General features: G+C 36.7%; 1 long non-coding RNA gene across 1 annotated transcript; it reads right to left on the bottom strand.

Annotated features, from left to right (window-relative positions):
* Positions 1–1,295: 1,295 nt before the first annotated feature.
* Positions 1,296–4,735, bottom strand: LOC141628230 (uncharacterized). Its single transcript, XR_012537106.1, has 3 exons — positions 4,668–4,735; positions 2,150–2,833; positions 1,296–1,624 (listed from the first exon to the last, which is right to left on the bottom strand). It is a non-coding gene; the product is annotated as an uncharacterized LOC141628230 (long non-coding RNA).
* Positions 4,736–13,440: the final 8,705 nt, after the last annotated feature.

Genomic DNA, 13,440 nt, shown 5'->3' with positions numbered 1-13,440 from the left:
GCGAGAGCGAAATCAGATTGAGTCGGTTTTAGAGGCTTACCGTTCACCTTAGTCAGAATAAATTCACCAGATTTATCAACCCTAACAGTTGCAAAGAATCAGTATTACTTCGCTCACAAATACCGGCTCACGCATTTCCAATGACTTCTCCCAACCTTGAGCTAAAACCATATCACGGACAGAGTGAAAAGCAAAGGCTCGAACCATGTTTGATTATACACCCGAGGAGAGTGAATTGCTTTGATGTTCATCAACCTTTCACAATTTTTGTAAATGGAAGTAGGGAGGTCGATACTCTCAAGGTGAGCCCAAACAATGGCTAGATCCCACTTCGAGGTTAGGGATACCGGGTCGGAGGGAGCAAGATATACAAGCTTTTTCTTCAATGGTTTCGATTTTTTGTGAGGAGGTTCACTGGGATTTTCAATTGGGGTATCAATAATCGGGTTATCAACATTACTTTGCTCGAGAGTTTCTGATATTGGGGGTAATTGAGAGGAGGAGGTTTTTTCTTTTCTTTTGTTGTTCTTTTTCACGGAGTCGAGTCGGACTCACGGATTTCGACGGATTTTCATTCAAGTCAAATTCGGTTTCATCTTCAACATCTTCAACCAAAACAGTAACCGGTTCAGAGGAGGAGCTCGGAACAGTGGAGCTTTTCTTCCGACCACCACGAGCGCGTCGTCCTACCACACTACTACACATACCTTGCATTGGTGACGCTTTTTCAGGCATTTTTCGACGCTTTAAAGCGTCAATTTTTTTTTCATCGACGCTTTATAAAAGCGTCAAATTTTGGGCCGTCACTATTTTTTGACGCTTTTTTTAGTCAATAATTATGACATTTTTTAGCGTCTTCATGGCCTATTGACGCTTTTAATTGTCAACAAAATTGACCCTTTTAAGCGTCTTTGGCGGCTATTGACGCTTTTAATTGTCAATAAATGTGACGCTTTTAAACGTCTTCATGGACTATTGACGCTTTTAATTGTCAACAAAATTGACGCTTTTAAGCGTCTTTGGTGGCTATTGACGCTTTTAATTGTCAATAAATGTGACGCTTTTAAGCGTCTTCCGCGACTATTGATGGTTTTATGCGTCAGTCGATGAGACGGAATTAGGCGTCAACTATTCATATATTGACACTTCTTCTTGTCACGGTCTAATTTTGACTTTTTGATTTCTGATAAAATCGTACGTAGAGATTAATTAAATACACCTATAAATGATATAGTACTACTAGCTATCATTACTAAATCATAAAAAATAAAACATAATGCAATGTACTCCGTATATAATTAATAACGTACCCACGTACTTTTATAAATAATTATACGTTTGATACATATACCGTCTCCATCACAAATACTATAGCTAGCTAGCATTGACAATTTAACTAATATAAACTAGTACATAATTTTTAGTACGACAAAATCAAAGATACCAAAAGGGATCCGGAAGATAGTAAAAGTCCAAAAAAATCGTAAATAATGCTACGTAACTAGCTAGACAAGGACACTTAGTAGTTTGAACATCGTAGGGGCTTCAATCATGTATGCTCAATGTCAAAGGGACTTCAATCAACATATGAAGGCGCATCGTCACAATCTGATGAATCTGAAACCTATAACGGGCAAACAAAATATAATTTATAGGAATATATATGTTTGATTAAAACATACTACATATACACTAAAGCGAGGAATAACATAAAGCAATAATCAAACCAGGTTGTACTTTCACTTTCACATCTCCGGATGTGGCTCCAATTACGTGTGCAATTGTGCGGGTTAACTCATACTTACTTTGGTTTGGTGGGTAGTATATAGTAATAATATACTATGAATCAATGATGTTTAATGCTTGGTATCCAGAGATATTATAATAAACAAAGCAAGACAGTACGCATTTAAACGGCACTCACACTCACTCACACTCATAGTGTAATAAACAAAGCAAGGCTCTTGGCCATGGTATAGTATGGAGTAAACACTAAACGAGTCATCTGAAACGAAACTCATCAGAACATATTAGAAGCTAAAATCTGGCAGAATAGCTCTACAAATGATCCCACATCATTCCAGCACCATACAGGAAAATAGCATACCCTCTATCAAATAAAACAGAGAAGTAAAAAAATTAAGCATACCTGTGTACTGGCCATGTTCATGTTCAAGACTGATTTTGCCATGTCTATATAACATGCAACAAGACTTCAGCTAAGATGAGACCAAGAAGGCAGCAGAAGTTATCAAAGGATGCTCAAAATAGCAAAAAGACATACTTGGGTAAATATTAGCCTCCAAGCTCGGTAAATTTTACCCACATTACCAAGGATCGAAAACTTCAAAATTGACGTTATTAGGATATTCTGCCTTCAGTGGTTTCTATGGATCAAGTTTTATGGAAATTGGGCATATCAAAAGTGTTTCAAGTAGTCAGGGCATCCAATAAATTGTATATGCACCACTATCTTAATTTTTTGAGTGGAAAAAAATAGAAGATTGCTTACTGATAAGTCATCTTAGTACTACTGCTTTTTGTGCTTTCAAGTTCTTTCTGTCAAGTAACCTGTTGCACTATAACACTATCCCAAAATAAAACATTAAGAGAAGAGAACATTGAACCCTCTTAATGATTCAACTTTCAGTTGTGCTTTCAGTTGTGCAACAAGACGGTAAACTATGATTTTAAAAATAATGAAAACCTAAAAACCAATTTTGACAAGGAAATATATATCTTAATAAGAGAACTCTCTTAATTGTGTACTTACATCAGATGTGAATACTTTGAGGAACAATCTTGCATTGACCGTTTTTCCATCTTGATGAACCTATAGCAATAAACCAGTGTACAACAAGTAGTTCCAAACATCAATGTTGAAGGATATTCGCATCAATATTGAATCTATATACAAGTACATAGACAACTATAATGAACCATAATAATACTTGCATGAACTAAGAGCATATTCTAAGTGATAAAATAGTTTCACAATTCACAAATGGTTTAAATGTCAAACTATTAGCTCAAAATAATGGTAATGACGACATATTGTTTCAAAAGCGGCAATACTAGTAACATATTTTATATTTCACAATACTTCTATAAGACAATACTTCTATAAGACATGAATTTAAGACAATACTTACACATGTAATATTTTTGATATTATCAAATCAAACCAAGAGAAAGACACCACCAATTCCTATCTCGTTTATACCTGCATTAACAAGATCTAAAGGCACATAGTTGGAAGTGGATCTAACCCGTTGCTTATTATAAGGAAGTTATTGCCCCTGTATTCCTTTCAAAAGGCCTTACATTTGGGGATATAAGAACTTCTTTGAGAGCCAATTAAAGGGGTAACTACAATTACATTTTTCAAAGTTGATCATCTTTTCTCGGGTTCAAGTGGATTGATCATCCAATTCCCCCACTTCAATGCTAACATGTTCATCAGTCAAACGTTCATAGCCCATTCTTAGCACTTACGCACGCTTACGGATTATATAGTTTAGTCTCAATGACCTAACGACTGATGCTAGTAGTCTTTACACTTCTCGAAGTACCATCCAACACAGCTCAATCAAAGCGCAACAACACAAATACTACGGAGCACGTAATACATACTTTGAAAGTTTTTATCTGGAGACGGTCCAGTCCCGTCTATCTATATACACAAATTATAGTTTAAGACGGTTTCACACCATGAGACGGTCTGGTTCCATTACATAAAAGACAATTCATTTATGTAACGAAAGAGTGTTTTGTTTTTACATAAATGGACTGTCGTGAGACGGATATGACATATGACCGTCTTAGAAGAGAGTTAAGAAACCAACTTTAATATACGCAACCAAGAGTAATATTATTTTACTAATCTTAGGATAGAGTTGATGCACACTATACTGCCAAACAATTAGGAAAAGGGGGACTGACATTCTAGTAACAAAAGAAAAAATAAAATAAAATAAAGATGGGATCCTAAAGTATAAGAAGAAAGACATAGAATTGATAGGCCCTTGAAGGCACAAGTGAAACAAAAAACATACACAAACTATGAGTGGTCATATGCAAACTATATTCTATTACATATGCAAACTTAATGAACCACAATAACACTTACATGAACAAAGAGCCTAGTTCAACTGACTTCTCTTTCCGTCTCCGTCATTTATATACTTTTTATATTCATTATGAGAGGTATTTTAATCAAGTGTAAACAAATGATTGGGACAGAGGAAGTATATAGTACCACAATTGGTTTAAAGTTTAAACTACTAGCCCAATACAATGCTAATTAACACCTACTATTTCAGAAGAAGTACCAATAAAATACTTTTATACGACATGAATTTTAGGCCATTTGAGTAAAAATTGAATCAGATACCTAAATTATGCTTCAGGCAAAATAGAAGCCCCAAAATTAACAGTTACGAGACTTCTTGCCCTTTAACAAAGAACCTCTAGTAAGATTAAGTTTCAACCAGGAATGATAAAATAACCAAAAATATGTCAGTTCCATCTTGTATTTCCTTTTATGAACATCTCATTTAAATTGGAGTGCATACAACAAAGGAATAGAATTCCATTGTGTGAGGGTTTGTATACAATAGTATGAATTATAAAATTATAAAAAATTAAAGAAAGTTTAGCTTTAATACCGCCTTGGAGATGTAGTTCATTTAGAACTTGAACGATTTGCTACCCTTCTTCAGGTCGATTATTACCTATCCACATGACAATCATGAAAAAAAAGACTATTAATAATCATAAAAGAATTAATATACGAAGAAGTTGAGGCATAAATTAATCAGAAAGCAAAAACTCTAGCCGCTAAAAGCATTAATTAAGGACTTTGTCCAGTAATTAGGAGTGAAAAAGCTCACAAATTTAATACAAAATAAGAAATTAAAACTCACAAAAGACAGATGAATGAATAGATCGAACGACGGCGCACAATGTGATGATAGATGATGCGTTTTGCGACTATGTAGGACAAATTACAACGTGAGGGTTAAGGATGAAGGAAACGAAGAAGAGGTGTAGTGGTGGTTTCTAGAACTTCTAAATTGAACAATCAACGCAACAAATATTATTAGGGTTTTGTTTTAATCGATTTTTGTTGAAAGATTTTTGATTATTGTTGAGACTTTGCAGTTATTATTAGGGTTTTGTTCAAGGGACTACTGAAAATGGGTGAAGAAGGTGAATGGCGCATGGGTTTAGACGGAGTATCCTAGTCGCTGGTGGAATTTTCGTGAATTTTCAATATTTAAGAATTGCGCTAATAAATATTAAGTGGGAAGTGGGTTATGTGGTCGACGCTCTATTAAAGCGTCAATAGTGAAGCGTCTTAAATATAAGGGATTTGTAGTAGTGCCATTGTGGAGATGGGTATGTCGTCGGATGATGGAGGGTCAGTGGGTTTTGGTGATGGTTGAGGGCTAGGTGGATCTGGGTTTGTTGATGTCGTGTTTGAGGTTTGTGGAGGAAAGGCGTAAGATGTTTTGACTGGAGGCATGGTTGGAGTTGGTGATGTAGGCGGTTTTGATGTGACAGGGGAGGTAATTTTTGTGGGTTTAATGGGTATGGTTGTGTTAAAGGAGGTTTTTACCATTGTGGGTTAAGGGTAGGTTGGCTTTGATGGTGTTAATGGATTTGGGAGATGGAAGGGTAATTGGGTTTAGGCGATTTGGACGGGTAGTGATAGGTAGTGGGTTGAGGAATTTAATGGCCCATTTAATGAGGTAAGTGAGGTAGTTGGCCCGACTAGACAAAATTTAATCACTCGAAATAAAAACACAAGGTAGCATATAATAAACGTAAATTTAGATATGAGGTTGAGTGATTACCGACTCACAAATACGGTGTCAATTTTTGGTCCAAACATGATGTCAATGCACTTAGAACACTTAATAACATATATCCAAATTTAATTTAATCAATTAAGGAATTTTGTAAAACTCATACTAAAAATCACAAGCTATTAATTAACCCAATTTCTAGTCTAAATTTCTCAAAATGTTCTCTTGCAAGTGGCTTAGTAAAAATATCGGCAATTTGATTTTCGGTCTTGCAAAAGATAAGTTTAATATGTCCTTTTTCCACATGATCACGAATAAAATGGTGACGAATATCAATATGTTTGGTTTTAGAGTGTTGAATAGGATTTTTGGAAATATTTATTGCACTCGTATTATCACACATTAAAGGAATGGAGTCAAAAATAATACCAAAATCCAAGAGTTGTTGTTTTACCCAAAGGAGTTGAGAACAACAATGTGCCGCACTAACGTACTCACTTTCGGCCGTAGAAAGAGCTACCGTGTTTTGTTTCTTTGAGGCCCAAGAAGTCAAGCAAGGACCCAAGAACGTTGCAATTCCGGAGGTACTCTTTCTATCCACCGTGCACCCCGCATAGTCCGCATCCGAAAAACCTATAAGATCAAAAGGACAATGTAAAGGGTACCATAGGTAAAGATTTTGTGTTCCAATCAAATACCGAAGAATTCGTTTAACGGCTTTGAAATGTGATTCTTTCGGATTTGCTTGGAACCTAGCACATAAACAAACACTAAAGAGAATGTCGGGACGACTTGCGGTCAAGTAAAGAAGTGAGCCTATCATACCTCTATACACCTTATCACTAACATTCTTACCGAGTTCATCTTTGTCCAATTTGGACCCGGCTACCATAGGTGTATCATGAGGCTTACCATTAGTCATCCCAAATTTCTTAAGCATTTCCTTAATATACTTTTGTTGATGGATCATGATTCCATCCTTTGATTGCTTAATTTGGAGCCCAAGGAAGAATCCTAGCTCACCCATCATGCTCATTTCAAACTCCGATTTCATTAGTTCCGAAAAATATAAGTAAAGGAGTTCATTTGTTGCACCAAATATAATGTCATCAACATATACTTGTACAACCAACAGTTCGTTCGATTGTTGCTTCAAGAACAATGTTTTGTCAACGGAGCCTCTTTTAAAACCATTTTTAATAAGAAATTTAGACAATCTATCATACCAACATCTTGGAGCTTGTTTTAAACCATAAAGAGCTTTATCTAATTTGAAAACATGGTTAGGCAAATCATTGTTCTCAAAACCCGGTGGTTGCTCTACAAAGACATCTTCTTCCAAATATCCATTTAAGAAAGCGGTTTTGACATCCATTTGGAAGAGTTTAATGCCTTTGTGAGCCGCAAAAGCTATAAGTAATCGTATGGCCTCAAGTCTAGCTACCGGTGCATAGGTTTCATCGTAATCAATACCCTCTTGTTGGTTATAACCTTGCACCACTAGTCTAGCCTTGTTCCTTACAATTTCTCCCGAGTCATCAAGCTTGTTGCGAAAGACCCACCTAGTACCAATGACGGTACGATTAGGCGGTCTAGGGACTAGGTGCCATACCTCATTTCGTTTGAATTGATTGAGCTCATCTTGCATGGCAAGCACCCAATCTGCATCGGTCAAGGCGATCTGTTACATTTGAAGGCTCAATTTGAGATAGGAAGGCATTATGGGCACAATACTCATTGAGGTGAGCGAGATTGTTGACGGATGATCTTGTTCGAATTCCCGAGTTGAGATCACTTGTAAGATTAGAGAGTGGATGAGAGCTTTGATGTTTCCACTTCTTTGGAACAATGGCTTCTTGTTCCCCCTCAACAAAGCATCATCGTCCACGGTGGATCTGTTTCTATTGGCCTGGAAGGTTCTTCATCCTCACTTTGTTTTGGGTTACTTGATTACGGAGGTGGATGCAACGATCGTTGGGTCTGTTGCTTCCAGAGAGGAATCGGAAGTATTACGTGTTCCCCCGAGTTTCTTTGCTCTCCTTTGAAGGTGACAGTCTCGTGTGTCTGTTGCAATTCAGTCTTTGGGAGCTTCTTCATCCGTGAACACGAAGTCTTTTCGAACAAGACCAATCTCAAACTCATCATCCTCGTCCTCATTATCATCATCCATGTTTTGTACCTGTCCAAGCACGCTAGATTCATCAAAAATGACATGGATGCTTTCTTCAATTAACAAGGTTCGTTTATTGTAAACTTTATAGGCCTTGCTTTGATCGGAGTATCCAATAAATACTCCTTCATCACTACGTGGATCGAACTTACCCAAGTTGTTTTTACCATTGTTGTGAACAAAACATTTGCTTCCAAAACATCTAAAATATGAAATGTTGGGTTTTCTTCCACGCAATGATTCATAGGGAGTTTTATTTAAAATACTCCTTATCATGACACGATTATAAATATAGCAAGCGGTATTTACCGCTTCGGCCCAAAAGTTCTTAGGCAACTTACTAGTTAATAACATTGTTCTAGCCATTCCTTCAAGGGTTCTATTCATCCTTTCAACCACACTATTTTGTTGTGGGGTTCTAGGAGCCGAGAAGTTATGGTCTACACCATTGTCATCACAATAAGCACCAAATGATGAGTTTTCGAATTCGGTTCCATGATCGGTTCTCATTGAAACAAGTTTTAAACCAAGTTTATTTTGAATCTTCTTTAACCAAATTAGAAACTCATCAAATGTCTCATCCTTAGAGCTTAGGAAGAGTGCCCAAACAAACCTAGAGTAATCATCAACAATGACACACACATAACGACTACCACCTCTACTTCTAGTTCTCATTGGTCCACACAAGTCGATATGTAAAAGTTGCAAAGGTTGAGATGTACTCATAATTCTTTTGGATTTGAAGGAACTTTTAACATGTTTACCTCTAGCACATTCATCACATACTTTATCAATTTCAAATTTTATATTAGGAATGCCTTCAACCAAATCAAGTCTTTTAAGGGTATTAAGAGTTTTTGTGCTAACATGACCAAACCTTTTATGCCATAACCAAGGATCATTGTTCATTACACTCATGCAAGACATGGTGTGACCAGATAGAGAGTTCAAATTAGTCAAGTAAACATCTTTGACACGTCTTCCTTCGAGTATTAGTTCATTAGTAGTGGCATCAAAAATTCGACACACATTAGCATGAAATTCAACAACATTACCCTTATCACAAAGTTGAGAAATACTAAGGAGATTATGTTTCAAACCTTTGACAAGCCGCACATTGTCGACACAAAGTAAGGATGACTTACCAACTTTTCCAATACCAATTACTTCACCTTTCTTGTTGTCACCAAACCTTACCGTGCCACCATCATACGCTTTAAGTGAGAGGAATTGGCTTCTATCACCCGTCATGTGACAAGAGCATCCACTATCCAAGTACCAATTGCGGCCGCCTCTCACCAAGCCCTACACAAGATTAGTTTTTGAGTTTAGGAACCCAAATGAATTTGGGTCCCTTTTTGTGATCAACATAACTTGTGGTGTCTTTCTTAATGTCCATTTCTTTTAATGCTTTGGTGTTCTTATCAATGTCATCAAAACGTTTTGTACAACCATTAAAAACATGACCATTGTCACCACAATAATTGCAAATGATGTATTCGGGAAGACCTACATACTTCCTTCCTCTAAAATCGTTTTTAGGCTTCTGGATGCAACAGTCAGTCTGACTGTTCCATTTGAACCCCAAACCAGCAGATTTCTCACATTTCTCGGTTTGATTCGTGAGGAAGTTTAACACGGTTTGACTTCCTTCCCATTTTTCAGTGATGTTCTTAGCATTAACAAGTTCATTGGTCAAGTCATGGACACGTGAGAGAAGATGCAAATTCTTTTCCTTTTCTCTTTTAAGTTCATCATTTTTAGCACTTTCTATGGACAATCTTTTCTCAACAATGAAGTCATGGGTGTGATTGTTGAGTTTAGACACGAGATAAATGATTCTTTCTTTGGAGTCCTCATATTTAGATGTCATCTCGTCAAGTCTCTTGCTTAGATCAACGACTTCATCGGATCTATGGTGAGGAGAAGACCTAGAAGTGCTACATTCGGGCATACCTTTTTGAAAGAAAGTAAGCCTATCATGGAGATCTTCTATTTCGTTCTTGAGACAAACAACCTCACTTTTGAGACACTCATTTTCATTTTCCAACCATTCACTTTTTCTTTTAAACTTGTCTAAGTCGTGGTCAGAAGCAACAGTCTTAGAGACTGTTTCTCTTAAGTCTACAACTTCAACTACGAGGTCATAGATCTCATTTTCAAGAGCATCTTTGTCCTTCAAAATGTCATCACGTTCCTTGGTTAGTTGGGAAACTTGCATCACCAAAGTTGTGTTGACATTCTCAAGGTCAGAGACGTCCGTGGGGGTCAACCTAAGACGCTCTAGTTCTTTAGTCAAATGCTTGTTTAACTTGTTGACTCTTTTGACTTCATTATATGCCTCGAAGTGACAAAGAATGCTTGTGATCTGTTGCTTTTAGTTCATTTTTCGATTAAAATTCTCTTGAGCAATTTCCTCAATCTCATTTTGCATTATATCAAGCTTATTAGTTTGAGACCGACACTTATCAAGAAGTTGATCAAGAAGCTTACATACTTTCTCTTTGGAGTAAGTTCTAGCCTTGGCCTTTAGATGATTTACCTCGTTGTCGGAATCGGAGTCGGAATCGTCGGGGTTAGCCATGAGGCATCTTAAGTGTTCAAGTTTTGAGGTTTTTGAGACTTTTTCTTTACCATGATTTGCAAGACACATTTTAGCCTCAAGTTCCTCCTCGATGAGTTCCTCATCTTCCTCGGAGTCGGACATTCCCCATATAGCACTCATGACTCTATGTTTATAGTCTTTTTTAACCTTTTGTCTTCTTTCCTTAGATTTGATTTCCTCCCACTTGGGACATTCTTTAATTTGATGAGTTTTGTCACCACATTTAAAGCATCCCACGGTGGAAGTAGGTCGTCTCTTAGGAAAGCGTTTTTTCGAGTAATTATTAGTGAACTTTTTGTTACCTTGTCCATTTACCAACCCGGCTAAGTTTCTTGTGAACATAGCAAACTCGTCTTCCTCCTCATCTTCTTCATCACTTGGAGAAGATGTGAGGGCGAGACTCTTTCCCTTTGATGACTCACTAGAATGCTTATCGAGATTAAACTCGTGAGCCATTAGTGATCCCATTAGTTCATGAAGAGATAGGGTTGACAAATCTTTAGCTTCCTCTATGGCGGTGACTTTAGGTTGCCATTTAGGGGTTAGACTACGAAGGATTTTTCGAATGATGTCCCCGGACTCGAAATTCCTTCCTAGACTTTGAAGCTCATTAATTATACAAGAAAAACGAGAAGAAAAATTATTTAAAGACTCGTCCTTTGACATTCTAAACATTTCATATTGTTGCATGAGAAGGTCAATACGGTGTTTTCTTACTTGGGACGTCCCTTCATATGCAAGTACAAGGGAATCCCAAATAGATTTTGCCGTAGGACACCCGGAGATTCGACTAACTTCCCCCTCACCAACACAACGTTGAAGAATCGACATTGCTTTGGAATTCTTTTCGGCAAGCTTGAAGTCGTTCTCATTGTAATTTCTTTCCTCTTTTGTCTTGGTGAAACCGTTAAGAATATCGGTTTCCTCAATGGCAAGAGGTCCATTTTGGATGATGTTCCAACATTGATAATCGATACTTTTGATGTAATGTTCCATTTTGAGTTTCCACCATCCAAAATTCGAACCGGTAAAGATCGGGATCTTGGAGTGTTTCTCGGAATCCATTACCCACTAATCAAACTCTAAGGCGGTTAGCCTCGATCAAAGCACGAGGCTCGATACCAATTGTTGAGTTTATGGATTCAAGTACCTAAGAGGGGAGGGGGTGAATTAGGTACTCTTTTTAAAATTTTAACTTCAACTTTATTGGATTAAAGTAAGTTAAGTGAACAAAAGAGATTAGAGGATACTTTGAATAATATTGAAAGATTGAACAAGTATCACGATGAATGTTTGCTGAAGTATGAAAGCGACAATCGTTCTGACTGTATCTATTTGTCTCAGTTTGTAGAGTATTACTGCAGACCAAATACGACAGTATGATGAACTGTTACTTCTAAGTTTAAGCGAAACAAAACAAACAAACAAAGTAAAAAACAGCGGAAATAAAGTAAACACTTGAACACGAGATTTTTGAATTGGTTCGGCAAGAAACTCAAGTGCCTACGTCCAATCTACCTTTTTATTACTTTCCTTTAGTGATCTACTCCGACAACTAAAAGACCCTTGTAATAAAAGACGCCAACCTACTCCGGTTGCAAAGCTAGTACAAGAACTACTCCGTTCTTATGACAAGCTAACTCGCAATCTACTCCGATTGCCAACTCACAACCTACTCCGGTTGTCAAGAGTAAAAGACTACTCCGTCCTAAACTCTACTAACACACTTAAAATGTAAAGGATCAAGTTTCCACTAACACATTCTTAACAAAGAATAGAGGTGGACAACTTTTACAAGATCAACACTTTTAAGCAAGAGAGTTTAGTATAGAAAAGCAACAGTGGCCACGACTGTAGAAACTGAAGACACTTGAAGACTTTTAAAGGATTTTGCAAACAAACACGATTTTTAAGCTTTTAAAAATACTTTGCAAATATGGAAGAATTAAATCAGAAAAGTCTTAAGAATAAATGAAGGAGGGACTCGGTATTTATAGAGGAGGTGAGTGAAGGGATTGCTAGGGTTTTGAAGGGTCAAAGACCTCACATGTGAAGGGAAATAGCAACCACCTAAAAACTTACACTAAAAAGGAGTCTTTTGCAAAGGTAAGAATAGAGAAAGAAGGTTTGAAAGACAACCTTAAATGCTCATGCAATTTCAGAAAACAAAGGATGTGAGACAAGTCACATGATGACAAGTTAACACCAATATGACAAAAAGCATTTTTTGTTTTCTTAAAAACCAAAGGATTGAATTTGCATAAAGAGGAAACATTTTGAATAATTCAAACCACTCTTTATTGTATACTACCTCCTTAATAAAATCAGATTTTTATCTTTGAAAATAAGAGTCACGTGAAAGCATTTGAAAGATAAAAAGGAAGCTTCAAGTTTTTACGAGTTGTGACAACAATCCACTCAGCTGTTTACTTGTTAAAGCAACAATATCCTGGATCAATTTCTATTACTCTACTATACTTAACTTTCTTGCTTGTACATTAGATGACACACGACTAATTACAATGGGATAATAACAACTTCAACACTTCTTAATCCAAGCTTGATTACATCATTAATCCTGAAAAGGTAAACTAAGATAACACAAATCAAATGGGCATGTTATCATCAACATAAGGAACCCAACAGTAGGATTAAAATAACTTTTAACATTTTAAGAAATGAATAGATTAGCACAAACATTTTACGAGTGATGTTATGAATACCTAGCAGAGTAATAAAATATACTACTTTACACTTTATTCTAGACAATGATAGTGTCTCCACAACCCCTCAATTCTACATGCCTTGGTCCCTATATATCTTTTTAACAATTGCCCATTATATTGGATACCATA

Source organism: Silene latifolia, chromosome 2 (assembly GCF_048544455.1).
Source record: "Silene latifolia isolate original U9 population chromosome 2, ASM4854445v1, whole genome shotgun sequence".
NCBI lineage: Eukaryota > Viridiplantae > Streptophyta > Magnoliopsida > Caryophyllales > Caryophyllaceae > Silene > Silene latifolia.
Note: the sequence above shows the minus strand (reverse complement) of the source record. Positions and strands in the feature narration are given on the sequence as shown.